The 25190-nt window shown below is 49.3% G+C and overlaps 1 long non-coding RNA gene across 3 annotated transcripts in view; it reads left to right on the forward strand.

Moving 5' to 3' along the window:
* LOC147574912 (uncharacterized) overlaps positions 1-25190 on the forward strand; it is an 80618-nt gene that overhangs the window by 26022 nt on the left and 29406 nt on the right. For 2 of the 3 annotated variants that reach the window (XR_015242837.1, XR_015242838.1), the window contains exon 3: positions 10690-10923. The exons of the other annotated variant lie outside the window; for it this stretch is intronic. This is a non-coding gene — a long non-coding RNA (uncharacterized LOC147574912). The remainder of the gene's footprint in view (positions 1-10689; positions 10924-25190) is intronic. 3 annotated transcript variants of the gene reach the window in all.

Raw genomic sequence — 25190 nt, forward strand, 5'->3', positions numbered from 1 at the left:
GCAGGATGGTTGGGAAGATAAAATCCTCAAAACTAGCCAGTTTCTTGGTTTGAGAAGCCAGCCGGTTCAGTGAGCGAAGCCAGGCATGGCTACAGGAGGTGGTCAGGTGGTCAATTTCTTGACTTCAGGGTGAGATGGGGTACAGCTGGGAGTTAAAACCTTAGAGTTATAATCAAGCATGGTATAGTGGTTACGGACACAAACTCGGAAGCCAAACTGCCTGGGCTTGACTCCAGGCTCTACCACATTCTGTGTGACTCTGGGCAACTTACTTAACTTCTCTGGGCCTTGATATCCTCGTCTGTAAGGTGGAGCTATTGATAGTACCTACCTCATCGGACTGTTATGAGGTTTAAAAGAGTTAATATGCATAAAGCACAGAACAGCACCTGGCGTATCGTAAGAACTACGCGTCAGATATACCAAGTGAAAAACAGCCCTGAAATTCAAGTATTGTCTTCATTTAACAGCAGTGTGACCTTGGACATGCTACTTAACCTCTCGATTTCTTCTATAAAATGGGAGGAACGGCCATACATACTTTGGAGGTTTCCACCGTGGAGTCAATGAAAACACGGGAGTGTATTAGCCACTACACACTGTCACTGTGTTAGCCCCAGCTCTGCTATGAGCCTGCTTGGATTTCAGAGCTGTGGGGAGAAAAGGCAGGTACGTGGTCATGGAGAAACTTGGCGTTAAAAAAAAGCTGAAAGCCATCCGCTAACACACTCAGTGGCTGTGGGTGTCTGGGGCGCGCGGGGGTTTCTGCGGGGCAGACACCGGGGACACAGCAGATCAGGCGAGGCAGCTGTCCTGACTGGAGACGAGTCGAGGTCTCTGGCTCTCCTGCGTGTGTGGAGAAGGGGTGCAGGCCTGCCCTGGCACGGGCACTCCTATCTCCCATCTTTGGAAGAGTCGGGAGCCTGTGTTGCCATGGTGACGTGGAGGCATTAATGGGATGGAACTCCTCACAGGGCTGGTGGTGGGATGGCAGCGGCAGCTCCACGGTGCGAAGATGCCCAAAACAAAAGGGGGGTACCTCGGCCCCGTGCAGGGTCACGGCCAAATCCAGCTTGGGAGATTTCCAGCTTTGCCGCCCAGAGAGCAGGAATGAGATTGACTGCTGAGGGGCTTTCCTTCTGTATCTGGACACCCCCTCTGCCTCCGCCGGCCAGGATAAAAGACTAGGATAGGGGAGGTGTCAGGGGGATGCCAAACAGGCTGGGCAGGGGGATGAGGGGGGTGTAGAGAGAGGCAGGAAACAAGGGACAAGGGAGGAAAATGCCCACTCTGGGGTGAGTGTATGGAAGAGGCCCCCTCCTGGCCACCCCCCCCCCCCGGCCCATTCCTCCATTCCTCAGGTGAAGATCCCTGACTGCCAGGTCTATGGGTGACCAGAGGCTTTTAGATCCTTTATCACATGTGTTTCTCCCCAAACCCTGAAGGTAACCAAAGCAAAATTTTTTATCCCCATTTTACTGTTGAGCAAGCTGAGACCCAGACTCAGTGTGGTGATGAGCCTTTCCTGGAGCTGGGAGCAGACTGGGATCAGATCCTGTGTCTGTTTTCCTTATAACCATGATAACTGGCAGGACTTGGGGTTTGGGGGGTAGGCTGAACCCTATGCTGCCTTCACTCCAGGCCTTTCTGTCTTTGTGGCCCCGGCTTTCAGTGCAGAAGCCCAGGACCCTTCTTCAGCCCTTGGATCAGGTCCCTACCAAGCAGGTGAAAGCCTCAGCTTGCAGTTACTCCGTTGGCAGGCCCAGCTCCGCCCCCTGAGCTGCGTCCCGCCCACTGACAGGGGTCGTCGCGCAGAAAAGCTGGGCTGGAAGGCAGAGAACTGGCTCTTATCCTTTCTCCCCCACTGAACTCCCTGTGTGCCCATGCGTCAGCTTCTTGCCTCTGAGCCTCAGCTTCCTCGTCTATAAAATGGGGCAAACGTGACTTGCCTCTCACCTCACAGGTTGGCTGTGGATGTTGAAACACTTAGGTTGTAAAGAGGCAGGAGTTGGGATGGCAGCAGGTATGGAGGGTTGGCTGCTACCACCGTGGCCCCAGAGGGTCTGGCCCTGTCCTCCAGAGGATTCTTCCCCAGTGGGCTCTCCTCTTCTCTGCCCTACACTTTCCTGTTTCCCAAACTTCCAAGACTCTCATACATTTGTATCTCTTCTCAAATGGTTCTTCCGTCTATAACTCCGCCTTTCCTGTCCCCAGCCTATCAATGCCAACTCCCTCTCTGGATGCTCTTATGATTCCCCCACCTCTCCCCAGGAACTGTCTCTCCTCTGTGTCCCACTATACTGCAGAATCATCTGTCAGGACAACCGAGATACTGTATAGCCCCCATTTCCCTACTAGTAGCTCCTCTCCTTGGCTAGACTAAGTTTCTGAAGGACTGGTGTTTGCTGAAAGCCCAATGTGGGTGGTCCTCACTTTACAGATGTGAAGGTTGAGGCTCAAATTAGGCAAGTGTTTCACCCAAGTGCCCGCTGCAAGCTGGAGGCAGAGCTCACCGTCTCTGGCCCCTGGTTCAGGGCAGTACTGCTTCCCCTTATTCATGTAGGTCTCACAGTCAAAGCCAGGTACGTTGGTAGGAGTCTACATTTAGTCGCAGATAATAGAAGTAGCCTTAGCTGTTTAAGAAGAAAGGGATTTAAGACAGGAAACTAGGTGCTTACTGTTCATTTGGAGGGCGAGCGGAGTAGACCCTTGGCTGGGTCTGCAGAAATAACTCCCAGAACAACACTGCAGAACCGGCCTGCCAGAGGAGCCCCACCTCTGCCACAGTCAGGAGAGTGGAGGAATGTGCTGGATCCATAGCTGCAAAGCAACAGTGCCTTGACTGTGCTTCTTGACGTATGACGGCTCTTGCAGATAATGCAGCATGAGCTGAAGGGGCAGGAGCAGCAGACATGCAGCCCTGCCTCCCCCTCACCTGCCACAGGCACTACTCAGGTGCATCTGATTGGCTGGACCTAAATCACATCTGGACCCTCAGCTGCAAGGGCATCCAGTAAACGCAGCTTTGGGCCTTCTTGGCTCTATAGCACAGGAAGGCCAACTGGAAGGGACTGGAAAAGATGTTGAGCACCAAGCCTCTGCACCCACCCTGCACCCACGAGGCTGAGCTAAGGCCAAGAGTCCAGGTCCAAATTGAACCAGGAGGCTTTGCCCTTGGCCAAAGCTCCCGCAGTATCCCTGTCTTAAGAAAAGAAGCACTATACTTTGAGTTCAGCATCTTGGGATCCTGAGCTCTATCAGTAACTGGCAAGTGACCTTGGACAGCTCACCCACATACATACACGTACACACCCACATGCAACTTTCAGTGGGGCGTCCGTGAAGGACTGATGGGGAACAAACTCTATAGCTTAATCTCAGGCCGAGCCCGTGTATTACAGTCATGAAGATCTTGGTCTTGGAGATCAGGCCCCTGACCATCCAGGTCACCACTCTGTGGGCCCACCTCATTCTGCTGTCATCAACTTGAAAGCCAGGGCCCAGGCATGGTGAAAAGCACAGGTGTGAATGCACATCTGGTTGGCAGCCAAGCACCCACCCTTTGTACTACACCAGAGCGACTTCAAAGCTGGGGCTGGGGCTCATGGCCCCCCTCCTTAACCGAGACAGGAACTGGTGCACAGAGAGATAGGGTGAGGAACATGCCCCAGCTTGAGGCCAGAGGCAAAATTCTCTTCTGCCACATGGTAGCCTCTAAGCCTCAGTGCTCCCATCGGTAAAATTGTCTTCCTATCAGTGCCACCTCAAGGGTCATGAGAAGGATTAAGAGACACAATCCACACCCAGCAAGCAGTACAGAACCTCGCATTCAAACAGGCTCAATAAACATCTGCTACACTGTCGTCAGCTTGTGGGCTTCAAGCCACAGTCCTTACTGATGTGTCTTAGCCAGTATGTCATCATTCCTCTGTCTCTCCTGGGAAGGCCACTGCAGGGCTGCCCCTGAGCCAACAAGCATGTGTTGATCATTTAGAGCCTGACAAGGAGCTGACCCCGGGGTCTGAGGAAAGGAGTGAGCAAGTGAGCAAACTGGACCACAGCTTCTTGGCCCTTGGCTACACACTGAGAAATACCGGTGCCAGCCCCACTGGCAGAGATGGGATATAATTGGTTCAGGCTGGAAGTCAGGCACCGTGTTTCATTTGTTATTTATTTTATGGCTTCCCAGTGATGGCTTCGTGCAGTGGGAGCTGAGACCCACTGGGCCAGGTGTCCTGATGTGATCTGCTGGGTTAGGACAGAATAATAATGAGCTGTGCATCTATCTTACCAGTGTCTATGCTTCGCCTCTCTGAATCCTTGCAGGATAGGAATTAAGATCCCCATTTTATGGGTGAGGAAATTGTGGCTCATGGAGTTTGGATGACCCTGATCCACGGGCCTGGAAGATCAGCGAAGAGACAGAGGGGGTAACTTTTGCGGCCTTGCTTTGTTAATATCCCCAGGAAGAATTACTAGCAATAGAGAATCCTTCTCGAGGTTCAATTCTAGCCTTTTTGCAGGAGCTGAGTTTGGGGTATCTGCCAGAGCCATGCTGCCTGTCCGGCCTTCCTTCCTCTGATCCCAGCCAGTCCTTGTCTCCTACTGTAGGGGACATGGAAGGGGCTTCGCCGTTCTGCAGGGCAGGCTTCAGCCTGTCCAGGCCCAGGTAGACAGGTCTGATGTGGGGATGACAGGACTCCTACTTGGAGCCTAGTGTGGTTCCTTGCAGGGGACCCATCTGTGTGGTGGCTTCCGGAACTCAGCCGGCCCAGAGAGAAGGTTGTCACTTGGGCCTGGCCCTCAGATTGGCCGCTAGGTCCTCCCAGTGAGGATTTCACCTCTCTCCCAAGACTGGAGCACATTCATCACCCCAAGTGTCTCAAACAGTGAAAGAGATGGGATTATAGATGGCACTGGGAGAAAAATGGAGATTTAGCTCCCGAGTAAATGAATTTATCTATTCCCAGACCCGGGTCGGACAACGCTGGCTGGAGGAAGTCATTTATCTCTTTGAGAGATGATTTTAGAAATATAGTCATGGACGTGTCAGTGCGGTACTTTCCAACTTCAGGGTGAGATGGGAAGAGCCGAAGTGTCTTCTGCCACTGGAAGACAGCAGGAGGCCCCGCGGTGACCAACTGCTCTGCCTGACAGCGGGGTCCAGGCATCGGGTGCTAATTACCACATCCTCTTCTCAACTGGAGTCTGTGTTGTTCCCCTTCACTTCCTTTTGATTATCTCAGGGCAATTTTGAGAGAGCCAGGGACGAATGTAAGCAGAGCTGGTGCGCACATTATTACGGCCTCTCTCTGGGCTTAAATGGCTCTCTTGAAAATAGGCCTTTTTATTTATCTTCTCTTCTCCTCTCCTTAAATTGTAGCCCAGCCCTAAAGGCGTGGATTGATTGTGCATTTCCTTTGCCTTGGAATGAGCCTGTTTATCACTTCTGTGGGTCTGAAAATAGGAGAGGAGGTAGGGATGTAGGGGACATCGCTCCTCCCACCACCCTCTCCTGCCTGCTCAGACCAAAGGCAGCTCTGCCTCCAACTTTGAGTTTTACAGAAGCCACGTGCAGTTTGCATTGGGGACTGGTAGGTGCAGAGTTCCTGCGGTGGTAACGGGAGTAGTTCCAGTTTATTTCCTTCAGAGCAGATGGACCTCAGCCCCACAACAGGTGCTATTAAAGGCCAGTTTAGATGAGGGAAGCAGCCCCAGAAAACCTCCCGGCCACAGGTTGCAGGTGGAGTCAGAAGAGATGGGCTCTGCACCCAGGACAGGGGGCACTATCCTGCCAGTGACCTAGGAATTTTGTTCCAGGACAATCATCTTCACCCTGACTTCTGATCTGGGAGTTAATGCCAAAGCTGCGACCAGAGGCTGGGTCACTGACACTTTCTACAACATCCTTCTAGTCTCTCCTAACCTTGACTTTGTAAACACTTTGACTCTTTTGACAACTTTTTTGGGGAGGATTGGAGTGACAGAGCCCACACACTGTGCCTTGGCTTATGCCCGTTGCTGATTCAGATGGTCCTGCGCGCAACATGCTACTGTGGCACAGGGCACTGTGGGTGGACTTCCGGTGGGAGGAAATAATGCCAGCTAACCTGTACTGCTACTCTATATGAGGCCCTGTTCACAAGTGCTTCACATCTATCGACTCATCCTCTCAACAGCTCTGTGATAGCGTATTATTATCTTCACTATACAGATGAAAACCCTGGGGGACAGAAGGGTTTTGTCCTTTCCTCTGGTCACATGGCTAGTGAGTGGTGAAGCCAGGATCAAACCAGGCAATCTGGCCCCTCAGCTGGAGCTCTTAATCACCTCCCCAGGGAACCTGTGCTGGACCTTGGGGAATGTTCCTTGGGTGGCCGGACTGCCACTGCCCCGGGCTTGGCCCACTTATTTCCACCTGGCCATATTCTAGCCTCTCTACCGGATGCCATATTTGTAGTGTGGCCATCCAACACCCTCTGCTCCAGCCTGCGGTGACCATTCTAACACAGAGAGCTCTTCTGCACACCAGTGCCCTCAGGTCCCTCCCCACCTCCCTTTTATGGCCCCCAGTCCTCTGATTCTGGATCCTCCAGACCCTTTTAGTCTGGTCTACCTTTCACGGGTTCTAATCAGCCAAATAAGAGGATCCACCAACTTTTCCAAACGATGGATTTCCCTGCCTTAGAGCGTTCTTCCTTCCTGGGACACCTGTTCTCCTTCCCCAGCTAGCTCTTTCCTCCATCACGCCTTCCCAGACCCTGAACATGTAAGCACTAACCAACTGGGTGCCATGTGTGACGGTTGCTTTATTTGTAAAGGAAGTTTTATTGTTTTTTTTTTTGGGGGGGGGAGGAAATCTTAAAAAGAATTCAAGTGTATTTAAGAAAATTTGAAAAATATGGACACTCTTTCCGAAGAAAATAAAAACAATCTGGGATCCTGCATCTGCTGTCAATATTTTGGCATATATGTATTCAATCTTTTTTTTTTCACTTTTTTATTGTGAAATATTTCTTTTTTTTTTATTTTTTTTTAACGTTTTATTTATTTTTGAGACAGGGAGAGACAGAGCATGAACAGGGGAGGGTCAGAGAGAGGGAGACACAGAATCTGAAACAGGCTCCAGGCTCTGAGCCATCAGCACAGAGCCCGACACGGGGCTCGAACTCACAGACCGCGAGATCATGACCTGAGCCGAAGTTGGTCGCTTAACCGACTGAGCCACCCAGGCGCCCCTATTGTGAAATATTTCAAATACAGACAGGATAGAGAATTATACCTTTCCCTGGGCATCCACCACCTCTTTCATCAATCCAGTAATTTTGTTATGCATATGTGCAAATTTAGTTTTAAATACTTTGGGATGATGGTGTACAAAATGTCCACACTGTTTTGAAAGCTGCTTCCTCCCCATCCCCCACTTCATAAATCACACATACTTTCCCATGACTGACGAGTATTCTTTGAAAATATGTGCAATAGCTTATTCAGTTAACCAATCCCCTATTTCTGGACATTTGTAGGCATATATAACAGCATATAAAAATATCAATTTTAATGCATCTTGGCGAGCATTGAGTATTACCATTTTTAGAAGAAATTGTCAGTTATGAATGAAAAGAATGAATGATAGGAGCTCTTTCTTGGGAGTGATAGGGTCTCCTTGAAATGTTGTCATCACATTGCCTTTCTCCTTGTGGCCAGCTCAGTTGCCACTGCCTGGGTGAGTAAGTACGGTGGTGCTTGGGGTGAGGTCAGAGCAGAAGGCTGATTTCTCGGGGTGGCTTTTAGTCTGCAGCCAAGTCTGTAAAGTGACCATGCAGCCAAAGTAATGACCCTTCTGTGGGCCAGGCTAATGTGCTCCTCCCTTGCTGCTTGGATCAATACCATACTTACTGCAGATTAGCTAAATGAGCCAGCGCAGCTGGGAATGAGCTTCTAGAGACAATTACTATGGAAAATGCAGCCATATTTTAGTGGGCACCACATGCAGGGAAGCTTTTTGCAAATATCAATATATATTTGCTTGCTTGACAAAAACAGATCAAACCAAAGTCAAGAAATTAATCCAAATGATCGGACTGTAAATGATCCTTGTGCCAAGTGTGGTGAAACCTTGACCTTTTCAGTGGTTGCTGTTGTCCAGATTGTTCTGGAAATAACCAGCCTGGCAAAACTGGCTGGTGGTTGGCCCATGCTCAGGTCTGCACATTCATCTCGGCTAGAAATAGTGATGATGCTGACAATGAGAGCCATTCATATTTGCATAGTACTGCCTCACTCATTCTTCACCACAACCTTGGAACACTCAATAAATGCTTATTTGATAAATCCACTCATTCATTTCACTAATAATTACTGAGTAGCCTATGGGTAGCCTGGCATTGTTCTAGGTGCTGGGGAAACAGTAGTGAACAAGGCAGGGTCCTTTTCAGTGGAACTTGCAGCCTTGTGGGGCGAGACTGAGGATAAACAAGAAGAGAAGCAAATCACCGTTAGGGGAAGTGCTGCAAAGAGAGGGAGGTGGTGATGCCTCATTTCAGCAGGTGGTTGGAGAGGGAGGCTTCTCCAAGGAGGCGACATTTAAGTTGAAATTTGAAGAATGAGAAGAAACAAGCCAGGGGTGAGCTGGGGCAAGAGGAGAGGGGGTGTTCCAGGCCGAGGGCCCAGCTTGTACGAAGGGTGAGAGCTGGCAAGGAGACGGAGACCATCTGCAAGAACCCAGGCAGAGTGGCCGTGCGGGGCTGGGGTGGCAAAGAAAGGGAAGGACAGCATGTCCTCAGGCAGCCAGAAGCCAGCACACACGGGGCCCTGTGAGGCACGGTAAAGAATTTGGATTTTGTCTTAAGGGGGCTGGGGTGAGAAGCCATCAAGGGGCTTTATCAAGGGGAAGGATAAGACCCAATCTACATTCTAAAAAGCTCACTCTAGGTCCTGAGTAGGGAATGAAAAATACCCTCTATTCGTTTGGCTAGCTGGTTCCAGAAGAATAACAAATGTAAGCAGCCGGGCCGGCCAGATGCGGGGAACCTCAGGTAGATCCTCTTAAGGGCTTTCTGGGATTTGAGGACCTGCCAACGCTGCAGGCTCTGGTTCTGGCTTTTGTCCGATTTCAGGTCTCATCTCAGTTTCTCTTGCCTGTGGGAGGGTTTGTCACGGGCATGATTCTCAGCCCAGTTAAATGAAAGGCAAAGAATGGAAGGAAAAGGGAGAGCTGGGAACCCTCGAGTGCGTGTAGCAGGAATATCCGTCGTGCCCTCCCAGGCTGGGGTGCTCCAGTGTGCTAGTTTTCACCCCAGAGAAGAGCACAGGAGCCCCTTCCCACTCCCTGCTTGGGGCCCTGGGGCATGTGGGGAGGTGTCCTCCAAGGGGGAGCCCCGCAATGAGTTGGGCAAAGGCTCTCCCTTGCTCAATCACTGGGCTGTTGGTGACCAGGGTTCAGGGAGTGGGTGGCCTGAAGTTTCTCTCTCAGGAAGAGTGGAGGGCTTCTGGGCAGAGCCACCTGGCCCTCAGGCTGTGCCTGGGTTCTTGCAGTCACCACCCAGCACTGCCCTGGCCACAGCCCACTCTTGGGCAGCCATCTGTGATTGGCTCTGGTGTCCTGCCTGGGACCCAGCAGCTCCCCTCTGGTGGCTCCCCAAAGTCTCCTCAGTTCCCACCACACCTTCCTTACTGCTCCACATGGCTATCAAGTGGAGAACTGCTGCAATGCCTTTCTCGTGTTTGCAAACAGGCTTCCATTCTAGACCAAGAAGTCTGGAGCATGGGGAATATGAGGGCAGGAGGATAAAGATACCAGTTCCCTTTAAGCTTTTAGCAAAGTATACAGTTAAACAAGCACTCAAATGTTTAAAGGGTCAACACTGAAAGACTGGGAGTAGAATGTACAACTTCCACAATGATAGTAGGGAAGGGGCTAGAGAAAACATGGCCAAGTAGGAGGTTAGATGCCTTATGATATAGCAAGTGATAGAGAACGGGGGAGAGCTCAAAAGAGAGAAAGAAAGAGAACAAGTTGAATTTCATTTCCTAAACAGGTTGAACATTCTTATCCAGCCCCAGGAAACCTGGAGGCATAGTCTCTCAGGAGGTTGATGGGTGTGGGGAGGCCATGACAGGCATCTCTAGTGCCCGTGTGTGCCAGTCAATGACATACACATCTGTTACTCCACAATTTTAAAGTCCTTGGGGGCAAGGTCTGACCCAATTCGTCTCTTTATGTTCTCAGAACAGGGAGGTCCAGCTCCTGCAGAAGGACTATGAGTGTGTATTATTGTTATCCAGCGCATGCTTCCTTTAGGCTCTTTGGCCATCTTCTGAAAGCAGTGAATTCTGATCCCACTCTGAGGGTAAAGGAACAAAATGAACAGAGAAGCTCAGGGACCCATGCGAATGTGAACCTGCCATGGATGAGACCAAAAGACAGAAGACTCTGGGTTTGGGGGCATATGAAGCTTTCTTATCACACTGGCTTCCTTTTCCAGTTCCTTCCCTCCCCTCTTTTGACATTTAGTTAGCAGGTTGAAACAGAGCAGTTCCCTGAAAGGGATGTGTGAATTTCCCCTTGTGAGTATAAGAAACTTGAGGGCCTCTATTAAATTCTCTCAGCCCCAGAGCATGGGGAACCATGTGAGACCTCTGACATCCCAGAGCTGTGGTGACAATGGTAATGTCCATCGTTCTCAGGAGCCTTCAGGATGAGGCATCGCAAAGATGGCTCGTACCCAGACCGGTGACCTCCAACAGAGACACGCCAGGAAGGTGGAAGGGGCCGTGCGGCAGGATCATGTTCTGGACTGGAAAGTACGTCTGCTCATTACCTGACCTTTACTAAGTACACCAACTAATGGAGCGAGAGACGTGAAAGATCTTCACAGGCCATGTGGAAATGTAATTCAAACCCAGCTCGAGGAGGTCACCGTAAGTTAGATTAATTTTCATCCAGCCTTTCCTTACAAAGCTAACCTTTGCCTTACAGAAAAGTTCTTTAAAAAGAGATAAGTCAGTGTTTATTCGGCATTTGAAGGAGTTTTAATCCTAGCAACCCTGTTGGAAGCGTCCCCTTTTTTGGGGGATTCAGGCCAGGGAACTGTTTATTGATCCTTTACGTCAAAGATAATTGTCCTGGGTTTGAAATCTATCAAGTATTGGAAATTCAAATTAAGCCATTTGTGAAGTTCTGTTTAACGAGGGTTATCAACTGCGAGAGTCATTTATTAGCAGCATGTGTCGGCCTCCTGGCCTCCTCTGCCACTCCTGCGGGAGCCGAGGCCGCTCTCCAGGTGCCCTGGGCTGCGGTCGGTGGGCCCTTTCTTTCGTCCGGGCACCTCTGCCCCACAAATGATGGCACCTGTCACTCTGCCAGTCCCCCACCAGTTCTCTCTCCATCCTGACCCTTCCGTGTCTTCTATTCCCCTTTCATCTTCCACTCTGTCTCTCCTCTCCCCTCTCTGTATTTCCTGTCCCTCTCTTCTGGCTCCCGTCCTGTCTTTCAGTTTCCTGCCTCTTTCCCACTTTGGTCTATATCCGTCCCTCTCTGCTTTCAGCGTTAAGACCAACAAGCTTTACCAAACCATCTCACATCAGAGGCCTCTGAGACTCTCTAAATCCTTCAACATGCTGCAATTTGACAGCAAGAGATCCTGTTATCGAAGTTTATCACCCATTTTTTGTTCCTAGCACTTTTTATTTTGGCCTGAAACTATCTTTCACCTGCTACAGGCTGCCTCCTAAGCGCTGGGTCTGGGGCTGATGGTCAGTTTCCCATACCTCTTCCTTGGCTCTCTGGGTTCTCTGGAGTGTGACCTTGTGTTCTCTCAGCTCTAGACTGGAAAGTTCTACTGCTCATCGGAAGCCTCCCTTCCTTTGGAGCACTTTAACTATCTGTTCACAAGATTTTGTCAGTCGTGAGGTTTCTTGTAGGAGATAAAGGGCCAGATTGGAGAGATGCTTGGAGAGAGATGGTTGACTGGACCTGGAGAGGCATGTGGGAACGGGAGACACTGGAGAGGCATCCTCTTTCTCCTCATCCTCTCCCTTCCCTTCCCTCTTTCCCTCCTCCTCCCTCTCCTCCCCTTCCACTTCCTCCCCCTCCTCCTAGCCCTCTTCCTCCTCCCCCTCCTCTTTCCCTCTTCCCTGTTCCCCTCCTTCCACTCCCCCTCCTCCTCCTCCCCTCTCTTTTACATGTCTCCCAGTCAACCCTCAAATCTTTGTTCATGCCCAGTCCCCTGTAAAACCCCATATGAATTTCTTGCATGTTTGGCTTCATTCCTCTTTCTTCTACTTCTCTCTGCCTTAGACTTAGGAGGGAGAATTTCCCTAATGAATTTTTCAGAAAGCTCTCTTCAGCCTTCTTGCTGCTCCTTGCTAGCCACTCTCTGCCTTTTGGTCCTTGAGGACCAACCAGAGAGCCAGTGTGTCATTTTTAAGAACCTTGGTTTGTTTTAAGGCAAGGAATCAAGAAGGCCACCCCCTGGTGGCAGTGTACAGGGAATGGGAGTGGGGGTGAAGACGGTAAGGATGACAAAGCATCTGGGAACCAGGCTGTAGAACAAAGCTCTATGGAGCTGGGATGCCTCCAGGGTGGGTTCGTTGGCAACAGAAACCCAAATCAAAAGAACTTGAGTTCTGGATATTTCTTGGCTCCTGTAATTGGCTTCTAGCCATTGGATCCAGAGCCTCCACAGCGTCATCAAGACACTACCTCTCTTGAGAGGCAGTATTGCCTAATGGTCAGCCAATGCCTGCATTCGAATCCTGTCCCTGCCTCTTATAAGCTAAGTGACCATGGGCAAGTTACTTAACATCTTTGTACTTCCATTTCTTCATTTGTAAAACGGGGGTAAAAACAGTACTACCTTATAGGGCTGTGAATATTAAGTAGGTTAATGTATGTAAAATGCTTACACACGATAAGTGCTCTATAAGTATATGCAGCTGTGTTAGTGTCTTGGGGCTGGCGGGACAAAGCATCACAAACTGGGTGGCAAACAACAGCAATGTACTGTCTCGCGGTTCCAGATGCTGGACATCAAGATGTCGGCAGGTCCACAGTCCCCCTGGAAATGTAGGGGAATCCTTCTTTACCTCTTCCGAGCTTCTGGAAGTTTGCCAGACATGTTTGGAGATCCTTGTCTTGCAGATGTGTCACTCCAGCCCTCTGTCTTCATGTGGAATTCTCCCTGTGTGTCTTCACAGCATTTTCTCTCCTTGCACATCTGTCTGTGTGTCTAAATCCTTTCCTTCTTATAAGGACATCAGCCATATTGGATGAAGGCCCACCCTCATGACCTCATTTTAACTTCATTACCTCTGTGAAGACACTGTTTCCAAATAAGTCACATTCAGAGGTACTGAGGGTTAGGACTGCAACATAACTGGGGGGGGGGGAGCACATTTCAGCCCATCACAGCAACTATTATTCTCTCTCTTGCTCTTGCTTTCTTTCTCCATCCCCTTTAGTTTCCTCGGTGTTGGCTTCATTCAGTGACACATTTTCCCTAGGCTTTGGCAAAGATGGTCATTGCACTTCTGGGCTTATAGTTCACCGTCTTAGCACTGTATCATTTGTTCTAATAGTTTCAGCGAAAGTCCCTGATTGTCTCTGTCTCTGCTTGGACCGTGTTCCTGCCCTGGAGCCAAGTCCCTATGACCAAGGGGATGTGACGCTCACACTGGCCATCTCTGGAGCCAGGGGTTGGGGTTCTGGCCATTGAAACTGAGTAGATTATGAGTTGGGAGGTGGTCACCCAGAATCAGCTCCCGGATCGTGCTTCCCAGAGAAGAGGTGCCGGGCAGACATGAGAAATACATGAGCTTAGTGCCTTGAAAGAACACAGTCAAGAGGCCTGTAAACTTGTCTCCCATTCTTTCAATGCGGTTATCTGAAGTCAGACTGGGTTTATTTGGAAGATGGTCAAAGAACCGGGGAAGACCAATGGACAGGAGGACAAAAGGCAAATCTGAGCTCAGCGTGAGGAAGTGCTTCTGATACACAGAGCATTGCCTTGAGAGGGGTCGTCATCCTATTCCCAGAGATGAACAAGAGAGGTCGTGCATTTTATTGAGAATGCTGTAAACACAGTTCACACAGGGCAGAGGGAGTGGACTTTATCAGTGAATTTCAAACATTCATTACCGTGACCCACGGAAGTGGATTTATATTTTGAACCAACACACACACTCAAAACAAAAGTTTCATAAAGCAATTTTATCTTTACTACAAGCAGTGCACTCTGACCTAGTCCCTTCTCTTCTATTTCATTTTAAAAACACTCTTACCTCAGTAAATTGATTTCCCAGGCCGGAGTTTGGAAATCTGGACTAGATGACCTCTGAGGTCCCTGGCAGCTCTGTGATTCTGGGACTCGATGACAGGTGCCATTGGGCCAAGAGGGAGGAGACGTGGTTTGGTATTACTGAACATCACCAGTATGATTAGTGGTGACACTGGGACTGGGGCGCAGCTCTCTGGACACCCAAATTAGTGTTCCTTTCATACAACCTGCCGGCTGACTTCTAATTGTTCTTCTGGGCCTTCTCCTCCATCTTTGGGTGACGGCCCTGTCGGCCTATGAAATAGAGCATTTGTGACCACATCAGCCCTTTGCCCAGACACCTTCAGGAGTTCTGCCATTGTCCACAGGGTAGAAGTCCAATGTCTTCATCTACTGAACACCCTGATTCTCCCAGGAATCTCTCCCACTGTTTCCCAAAGCTCTATCCCTTTGAGCTGCCCCTCCCCCTCACCCAGGCCTTCAATCCCATCCTCCTCTGGGCCTGGGTGTCCTTCCTCCCTTTTCCTTGTCCACATTCTCCCTGCCCTACCAGGAGCAGCACCATGCCCCTCTTCTGGGAAGCTCCCCTCTTCTGGAGGGGATGAGCCCACATTCCTTAGTGGAGTCTGGGAACCAAGCCTTGTAGACCAACATGAGGCCCCCGCTGTCACTCTGAGTAGCACAGAGAGACGCTGGAGGGCTTTGAGAAGGTAACTGGACTCATGCTGTGAAAGCATCGCCCAGGCTGCCATGTGGAGAAGAAAGAGTAGGTGAATGAGGAAGCAGAGGGAGAGCAGGGAGCCTGCTTTTCCAGGTGAGGATGGAGGTGGCTCGGACAGGCTGACAGTGTGACAAGTGGTCTGATTCTGGACAGATTCTGAAAGCAGAGCCGATTTGGTTTGCAGACAGATTTGATGTGGGACTTGAGACAGGTAGAAGAAGCAAGGGTGATTCTGAGGATTTTAGTCTGAGCAACTCAAAGGGAGGAGCTGCAGTGAACTGAGACGAGGAAGCCTGGGTATAGAGGCGGCCAGCGGGGAGCAGGTCCTCCGCTCTGTACAAGTTAAGGCTGAGACCCCGTTAGCCCTCCATAGCTGAGGCAAGTGACCTGCACACCAGGGACCAGAGGGCAGGGCAGAAGCACTCCAGGGCTGGATCAATCGGCATATAGACTCTCTGTTGGTGGGGTGTGTGTGCACACACATGTGCGTGTGAAGGATGTGCAGGAGCAGTTGGGATAACCCATGATAGCTGTCCTGGACTCGGCTGCCTTTTCCTGGTGTGTTTGAGGCTAGGCGCCAAGGGAACATTTCAGGGGCTGCCCATGCCCCCCTGGAATGCCACGATGGGCTCAGCAGTGATGGGCCCCTGTCCCTGAAGCGAGGGACTGAGGAGTGGTTTCGACATTGTGGGGTGGGACAGGTTGCCTCCAAGGTCCCTTCCCAGTGTGATTCTGGGATTTTCTGCAGCACCAAGGGCTCCTCCCCCCTCACTCTTCTGGGTTCACACACCTTGCCCTTGCCCTGCCTTGTGTCCGGTTTGTTCTAATGTGGAGATGTTCCTGGTACTTCCCTCGTTTTATTCTCAGTCTCCTCAAACTTTTGAAAGATATTAGTAGCGTGCAACCTGAAGAAGAGAGGGATGCTGACAAAATGAATTCTGACAAAGATAATTGCGTGAATCCTTTGTAGCTCAGCCCTGAACATGGCTCCACACTGTCAGTTTTTATTCCATTCAAATCTGGAGTCGAACGTCCGTCTGCAGGTGAGGCAGTGCTGGGAGATGAGGAGGACAGGAGAGGGGGCGCAGGCCAAAGGCAAGATTTAACCCCCTGTGGCAGGAGCCTTCTGGGGACAGGGCCACAGCCCCATGTCCTGGGGGCTTCCTTTGGCCTGGGGACCACGAAAGTCTCTGGGATGAGCGGAAAGACAGACAAGTGAAAGGCTTAGGGGACCACCACATTGGCACCACCTGCCAGGCTGGGAATCGCAGCCTTAATGAACATTGAGTTTCTTGATGAAACGGGCATAGGCTTGTCCCTGGTGCGTGAGAAGAGGGAGCCACTGGCAGGAGGGGGGGTCATAGTGACCTTGCAGAATTGCACTGCAGCCGCGGTCCGCAGGGTTCCCTGCCGTCATAGCTGACTGGGGCCACCACTGCTATAAAGCGTGTCTGTCGTGTCCAAATGCTCTCAATCCAAATTTCCCAGCTGTTGTTCATTGGACTGTACCCCAACACCCAAGGCCTGTGGTCTTTTTTTGGATCAGGAGCCAGTGCTCTCAGGGTACTTGGTGCACATGTCCCCAAGGATGGACCAGTGGTTGAGACTTTATCTGTCCTGGCCCCTTGGCCTGGAGTAACCTTCCTCAGTGTCCCAGTTTCCACCCTGTGAAATCCAAGTCACCCATCAGCACTTTACTCTGGGCCTCAGAATCTTTCTCAACACAGGCTCTAAGCAAGTGCCACTGAACAATGAGCATTGATAAGAGAAATGAAGCATATTTAGCATCCCTGATCTAGAAAAAGGACCAAAAACTTAACCAACATTAGTGTTTTAGTGATGTTGGAATTTAGTTTACATGTAACCTACGCTGTGGGTATCAGAAGTTGGTCTGGCCCCTGTTATGACAAAGTTTTTCATAATTGTTTGGTGATGAACATTTGATCGTTCTGTGTGATATTCTTAATTAAGACCACTGAGACGAAAGGGGCTGATGGAGAAGCCATCCTCCTGGGGGTCGTGCTGAACCACTCCTTTGCTGGTTAACACTATGAGAAAAGCATATGGACAAACACCTGAGTTCTCCGAATTAGAGGTCCAAACATCTAGGTGATTATGTCTTATCAATCACTTCAGTGAACAAATCAGTCAAGCCAGTAAAACTGGCCCAAGCCCTTATCCAGGCAATTTTCATAGAAATCGGCCACCCAGCGCTAGCTAGGGCCTTTCCTTACTTCTTTATTTGGGATGTTCTCCTGGCCACCATTGCCCAGAATAATATCACACAGAGCTAGGGGTGTACTGGGAGGAAGAAGGTGTTTAATACAGCCGAGTCACCTGAGATGGCTTTCTGGCAAAATGAGAGTAGTCGGATTGGAAAAGTAGCAAGTCAAGGTGCACTGTCTATCAGCTAATTCTCACAGCTGTGGGGTCCTTTTTTTGTAATGAGGGCTTGTGCCCAGTCACATTCCAGAACATTCTGGAGACTTGGTGTTTGATTCCACAGCTTTGAATGAGCACCCATAAGAGGTTAGACTTGTTGGAGATCAAAAATATGGTCTAAATGTGTGTCAAGGGACTCCTTCCAAAACTAGTTATCACCTGGTTGGTGCCAGGCACTGGGCAGGTGAACTAGGTGAGTGGGAATCAGCTTCTGCTCTCAGGAACCTCACATACTAGTAAAGGTTGAGCCTGGGATGCACAGAACTGTAAGACAGGCAGAATGCCCAAATAGAGATGCAGAAGCTATTTCATGGGAGTCTGGGGGAGGGAGAGCCCAACTCTGGGGAGTGTATGTGTATGTGCATAGATCTGGGAAGATTTCAAGGAAGTGGCGGCACTGAGCAGAGCCCTCACAGCTGGTGAGGGTTTGGAAATGGAGAGGAAAGGACACCCTTCTGTCCTTTACTCGGGACCTGGCACACTGGAGATGCCCAGGAAATGCTTGATAATGAACTGCTGTATCCCTGAACTTCTAGTTTTCTCCTTTGGGCCCTTTAGGCCATCATATGGTATTTACAAAAATCAGTTCTGGAAGCAGGATGGGCAAGACAGACACAATCCATCACTTTATCGGAGCTCTGTTTTGAGACAATGAAAGCCTGGTCAAAATCATTTGGAGGCAAGGTACAGAAACCTACTTGGAGGGCAGGTAAAAAGAGGAAGTTAGGAAAACACTAGAGACTCTATGAGCATCCAGTTATAAAAAGTGTGGACCTCACAGGAACCGGAAAGACCTCAGGTGTCTAATTTTTCCACTTGGTCACTTGTCCATTCTCCCCTCTACCACAGAATGCTTGGTTTCTTTTCCATCTCTTGGACTTCTATTACATTCTGTTGGCTCTGCAGACTGGCTTTTCTCCTTGTTCATCTTCTCACATATAACCCATCAAGACATCCCCAAAATGGTACCTTTAGCCCACAAGCCTCCAAGGCCTTCTCACTCCATTCCCTATGGCTCATTGGCCAGTGTCAGTGTCCTGGCTCCAGAGTCTCAGGAGACAATCTGCTGGTGTCAGCTTATGTTAGATATCTGCCCAGTCAGCTGGGAGCAGGGACACAGCCATCACACATTGTGGGTGTCCCCTTCCCAGCTATTTTTCCAAGAAAAAGGTAAAGAGGAAATGATGGGCTTCTCCAGCAGGAAGAGTATCCATTTCCTGGGCTTCCACACCCAACCTTTCATGGACTTGAACTACACAGAGGGTGGGTGCTATTCCTACCACTATCAGTGTGATTGATAGTAACATACCATGAATAGCTTAGCAAATGCAAGGATAGTTGTCTTTGTCTAACACAATCTACCTGGCATCTTTTCTCCCTAGAGTTAATCAGGCAATTTTAAAAGAACAGTTTATGATGGCACTGAAAGAAGGAATTATGGGAGATATTTCCCCCTCCTCACTGCCAGGCCACCTTTTAAATGTTGATACCTGCTCTCCTAGGCTCCTGGGTGGGAGCTGATGTCTGTGTGCTGACTGCCCCAATGGAGACACAGCCAACATTTGGACCTCAGAGTGCAGATTCCTACAGAAATAGATATTCAGTGTTTGTTCTGCGCTCAGGCCAGCCCGTAAAGCCTATGTAATAAACGTTTTGTGGACCCTAATGGCCATTTAATACAAGCTTCTCTACATTCATGTGATGGAAAACAGATCTAGAAGCAAAACTTTTCTTAGAGCTAGAAGGAGACTCTTAGTAATTCTCTGTAATCCTGCCTCCTGCGGGAGGCCCAGGAGAGAAAGGAATGTATTCAAGGTCACACAGCTCTTCAGTAGCTGGACCAGCAGCTGAACTAACAATGGAACTGCATCACTGGTAAGTAAACAAAATTCCAAGTCCCTAGAACTGTGTAACAAATAGGTGGTTGTTTATCTTGAATATTGATGTTTGAGAAAAAGCAGGTTGAATTAGATCGTAGATGATTGTCAGATACCTTCATGAAGTACCAAAAGATTTCCAAATACCAAGTATTTTAAATAAATTCAATGTTATAATGCATGAAAACCTTCTCTCTCTAGATTGATAGATACAGAGATAATTTTATTATATAAAGTATGTACAGATATAGATAGATAGATAGACATATCTGACATATATATACAGAAAGGAAACAACTAGTGCTTTATTTTGTCTGTTCCTTTTAGAAGCTGAAATTACATTTCCTTCTTATCTAGAGGAATGTAGAGCAGTGTTGCGTAAACATAGAACTTTCTGCAAATGATGGAAATGTTCTGTATCCAGTACAGTAGCCCCTAGCCACATGTAGCTATTGAATGCTTGAAGTATAGGTAGTAAAAGAGAGGAGCTGAATTTTTAATTTTATTTAGTTTTAATGAATTTAAATTTAAATGTGACTAGCCACTCATGGTTAGTGGCTATCAGTGGACAGTGCAGCATAGCATTACTATCAAGCTTATTAGCCAAAATACACTTGGAGCTCTCAGGTGGACCAAAACGAGATAGAATGGGGAGAGCAAAAGATAACAGAGATGAAGAAAGATGTTTAATTAAAGGTGACCGGATGAAAGTTAGGGAGAATGCATGTTTATGTATGAGAGGGCATCTGAGTTGGTGTAAACCGAGTCATTAACGTTAAGAGGCAAGGAAGGGGGGTGCTGGATATATTCAGTATTCTTGCGTGGGCTTAAATGAGCAAGATGGTGAAACAGCAATGATTAGACAGTTCCTGTCTTGGCCACCAGGGGCCCCCATTGGCTCAGCACAGTTTGGTTGCTGAGGTGAGGTGTGTGTGATGGGAAAAGGAAGGTGAGACTCAGAAAAGAGTGGGGGTAATGGCTCATCAGTCTGTGGTAAGCAGTGCTCCAAGTACCTTACAAATAACAATCCTATGAGGTATGTCAGTACCATTTTATCACCCCCATTTTACAGATGGGCAAGTAAGGCACAAAGGAGATAGGTAACTTAGCCAAAGTCACAGAGCAGTGAAGTTCATAGTCAGAAAGTAAACTGAACCACCTGGTTCCAGAGTCTGGGTTAACTATTATGCTCTGCTATTCCCACGAGGAGCCTGCCTCCACATGGTTCTAGGCCAGCCTAGAATGTGTAAGTATATTGGCACTCAACTGGATTATCTTCATTCATCCCTTAGCATTAAGCTGTTGTGAGGGTACATGAAATATTGTATTCTTTTTACCTTTTTTTTTTTTTTTTTGCCTATAGCCACTTCTCATTCATTTATGCACTCATGTATTTTTTTTAATGTTTATTTTTGAAGGAGAGAGAGACAGAGTGTGAGTGGGGGAGGGGCAGAGAGCGAGGGAGACACAGAATCCGAAGGAGGCTCCAAGCTCCGAGCTGTCAGCACAGAGCCTGACTATGCACTCATGTATTAACAAGTAAACATGAAAGATGATACGAGCTGAGGATAGGAATATGAAGGATCAAAGGAGCCTGTCCTTGGAACTTACAGCTCAGCAGGGGCGACATAAAATGGGCAGAAATACCTGCCATACAGGGTATGAAGGGCTGACTGTCCAGTATGAAGGGACAGAAACAAGAGGAGAGAGGGCATCCCGACAAGGTGGATTGTTTCAGAAGGCTTCTTGGAGGAGGGGGCCCTGGAGCTGAACCTTGAGGACCAGTAGCATTCAAACACGTCCACATGTGTCCATTTGTGGTGTCAGTGCCCTCCTGCCGCGCACTGACAAACTTCGTTGTTGCTGGGAGGATGACCTGTGAACTCAGCCTCGTCCGACCCTAACGGCCCCTGGTGCCAAATCCCTCACTGTCACAGCCTGGTGTGCTGGTAGGAAGCACACTGCCCGGGCTCCTCCCGCCTCCACCACACGCTGACCTCTTTCAAACTCGCAAGAGCGGCGAGAGCTTCCCTCTGAGGCCCGACTTTCAGCACAGGTCTGGCCCGCACTCCAGGCGCCTGGATTCCTCAGAAGCCGGCTCCCGGGGCCTGTCCAGCAAGGCTTGGAAGCCCAGGTCCCCGCAGACCTGCTAGTTAATGAGTTCTGCAAAAACTAGGTCTGTCTGTAATCGAAATGGGAGTCCAAGCCTCGCACGGTCCCTGAATTAATTCAGTCGTGTTAGAAAAGGAGCCAGGCAGTGCTTCCGCCGCTGCCTGCAGGACCCACGGAGGGGTTCCGTGTGCTGTTACTTCCATTTTGGGACCCGTTGTTTTTCATCACTTCAGCACAATCTGGAAAACACTCTCCAAGTCTATTATTCCTGTCTCCTGCTGCCACACCGAGGCAGTTGTTAACAATGCCCTCTGCCCACCCCAGACCCCTCCTCTATTTAAATACCAGTCTGATGGGCAAAGAGAGCATTTGATGACTGCTCCAGACTAAAAAGTTCCTATTATTTTATTCCCTTCTTACTCTCACTCAATTTCCTTCCAGATGGGGACAGGTGGGTATAAAATAAATGGGGCTGGAATTACAATTACAAGAAGACAGGTTCGGATGCAGCAGGGAAATTAGATGTGGCTGGGAAATTTGTCTAGGGCCCGATGGGTATGTCCCCTGGGGGTTTGCAGGCCACCACTACCACCACGCCCAGACTGGCTGTGCTCTGAATGGTCTGAGAATGGGGAATCAGAGTGACCAAACTTCCTCCCCCGACTTTAGAGTGGTCTGAGTATCCTGACTACAAGAAAGCAGAGATTCAGCAAGGATATCTTCTCTCCTGTCTTTACTCAAATACCATCTCCTCCGGGAAGCCTTCCTGGATTACCCCTCCTCTGCGCTTCCCCCTCAAACTCTGTTTATATCTCCATTAAATGTGTTATTGGTCTATGGTGCCCTTCTGCATTATGAGCCTGTCTCCACTGTCAATGGCTGGTGGCTTCCTGTACAGAAGAGGCTTTGGTGACAAGTGTGTTGGAGAATGACTCTTCTCTCCCCCTTGCTTGCTGTGTGACATTCTTTGTGTCTCTGATCCTCAGCAACTTCGTTTGCAATATAGGTGACAAGACTCACCTTACAAGGCTGTTATGAGGAGTAAATGAGATACCAGCCCTCTTCTCTCTTCCTCACAACCCTTTGTATCCACTATTATTAGGGCACTGGGGTTCTGGAGCCAGACTGACCTGGCTTTGAATTTTGGATTCCACCATTTTCTAGCTGTGTCTTCAGTTTTGTTGCAACCTCTCTGCGTCTCAGTTTCTTCATCTGTAAGATGATAATGATAACCCTGTCTCATATACTTGTTGGGAGGGTAAAATGGGATAGTGCGTGTCATGTGCTTAGCCTAGGCCTGGCACAGAATAAACACTCGAAAGGTTAGCTATTATTATTGTTATTGTTGTTATTAAAATTGTGAGCTGGTGGGGGCAGCAATACCAGCCCTGTGGTCAGTGAGTGTTGAGTATGAAGAAAAGGAAAATGTTTTCATCCTAAACTGGGGAGCACTGTGCAACTGTAATGCTCAATCATATTACCCTTTGTCAATCAGGGATGATTGGGACGTGATGCAGGTAATCAGAGAATATGGTCCTGGAGGGGTACCCGGGGGTACCTGCCCCTTCCTGGTTGTCACAGTGCCCCTCAGCCTCCCAGCTCTTCTAGCCTCTGCCAGATGCAGGGGAGCCGGAGGTGACAGATACTCACTCACTGATAGCCAGAAATTTAACCCAGAAGGAAAGAAAATCCATGACTGCCAGCTCACATGCAACCAGGAGCAATTGCTAATGAGTCAAGGTCGATGGCCGGACAGACAAGAAGAACCAAGGGAAGGGTTGGCATCTGCTGAGCATGCTGATTTCCAAGCTCCGTCCTGTGGTAGAGCAGCAGAAATGTGCTTGTGGAGTCCTTGGCCTTCCTTCCAGGCTGTGGTGGCCTGGGGCTGCCCAGAGCCGTACCTTGGAGCCGTGGGCTGTGTCCGTGTTTGTGTCCATGACTGTGTCTGTACCTATCATAGCTAGAGTTTCAGAAGGGCTTATTGTACACTAGTTTACATAGACCAGACTATGTAATATTCAGTCTTACCATGACATAGATACTAGTTTCCTTACCATGAAATGGGGACAATAGGCCCCACGGGCATTAGTCAGATCAGCTAAGTTATGCTGTGGTAACGAGCACCTCTCAGGTCTCAGTGGCCTGAAGTGTCCCCGGTAACATTGCAAGTCCTTCCTGGATCAGCCACGGGCACTGGGTCTGTGCCATTGCCATTGTTACCCTGGGGCCCAGACTCCCAGAACAATAGTCGTGTGGAACGCTTCTGGTCTCTTGACAGAGGGTGAGAGTGGATCATGCACCATCATGAGGCTTCCTCCTGGACGGTACTGCTGCTCACGTTTCACTGGCCAAAGTGAGTCATGTGGCTACCTCTGACTCCAGGGGGTGGGCATGTGTAAGACTACTAAGTGCCTGGAAACAGAACTGGAAGTATTTGGTGAACAGCAAAAGGCTACCATGTTACTGTCTAATGTGGTTTTGGGATTGAATGAGTTCATATACATCATATACTTAAAATAGTGCCTGGCCCTCAGAAAGCCCTGCATGGATATTAGCTAGGAACAACACTACTATTTCTATCATTTGTTTTAAAGATGAGTAAACAGCACAGAGAGGCCAAGTAACTTGCCCAAGGTCACACAGGTAGGGAGCAGAGATTCCCTAGGGATTATATTCCTAACTGTACAACCCCACCCCCAGAGCATCAGGCCCACTCTGAGAGCCAAGGGTGGGTCAGGATGGGCACGACGTGCTCTCAAAGAACACCCAGTCTATTGGAGGAAGAAGAGGGAAGCTATCATTTAGTGAGTGCCACAAACACAGTCTCACGGAATTCTCACAACAGCCCTGAGGTAGGGATTATTATTCCCATGGCTGGGATGGGGAGACTGAGGCTCAGAAATGTGAAGTGATTTGTTAAAAACTAAAGGCTAGTGGAGGGTGGAACCAGGATTTGTGTCCCACCTTTTGGATTCTAAAGTCTGTTGGACTCTAAACCACCGTGGCACATGGCCAGTGGCTTCTCGGATGCTTTCACAGGGGACAGCATTGGCTGTTGGAGGGCACTTGGGGTGAATTCAGAGATGAACAAACCCCATGGTATTGACTCGCTGAGGAAGATGTATAGGGGAGGCTCTGTGAGGATCCCTGAGGAAGCAGACATGGCTTCCAGTTGGTGAAATCAGGCAGGCTTCAAGGAGGAGACAGCATTTTCCCTGGGCTTTCTGGATTGGATGTACAGTGATGATGGGGAGGAAGTTGCAGAGGAGGGAGCCATGATCTGGAGAAGCAGGACTTCTGTTCAGGTTGTTTGGGGAGCCAGACTGTGGGCTGTTTGGGGGAGAAGTGAGACCGGCATCAGACCTGATGACAGCGGGATGAGCACTGATGGGTGCACAAACCAACTTCAGGGCCACTATCTATGTTGGAATCACAGAGTAGAATGTGTCTCATGACATTCCGGCAGATGACAGCAAATGTCTGGAGGAAGGGGTACTCTGCTGGCCATCTCTGTGCTCAGATGTTTTCTCTCTACCCTTCTCCTTCTTCTCTGTGACCTAGAAGGCCGAAGTCCGTGGCCTGCATCCACCAGGCTTCCTCCTCTCTGGCTTCCTATGTAGCCAGTGGGAGGCGCCAGCACAAGACGGTGGGGTGGGGGGTGGCAGAGAGAGAAGCTGGGGTGTTTATCCCCTCAGCTGCCCCCCCCTGCTGGCTTGGTGGTGGCTGTGCCTATGAAGGTCCACCGCTCCTGTCAGGGAC

The sequence above is a fragment of the Puma concolor genome, chromosome D4 (genome assembly GCF_028749965.1).
Source record: "Puma concolor isolate L17-30 chromosome D4, mPumCon1.1.hap2, whole genome shotgun sequence".
NCBI lineage: Eukaryota > Metazoa > Chordata > Mammalia > Carnivora > Felidae > Puma > Puma concolor.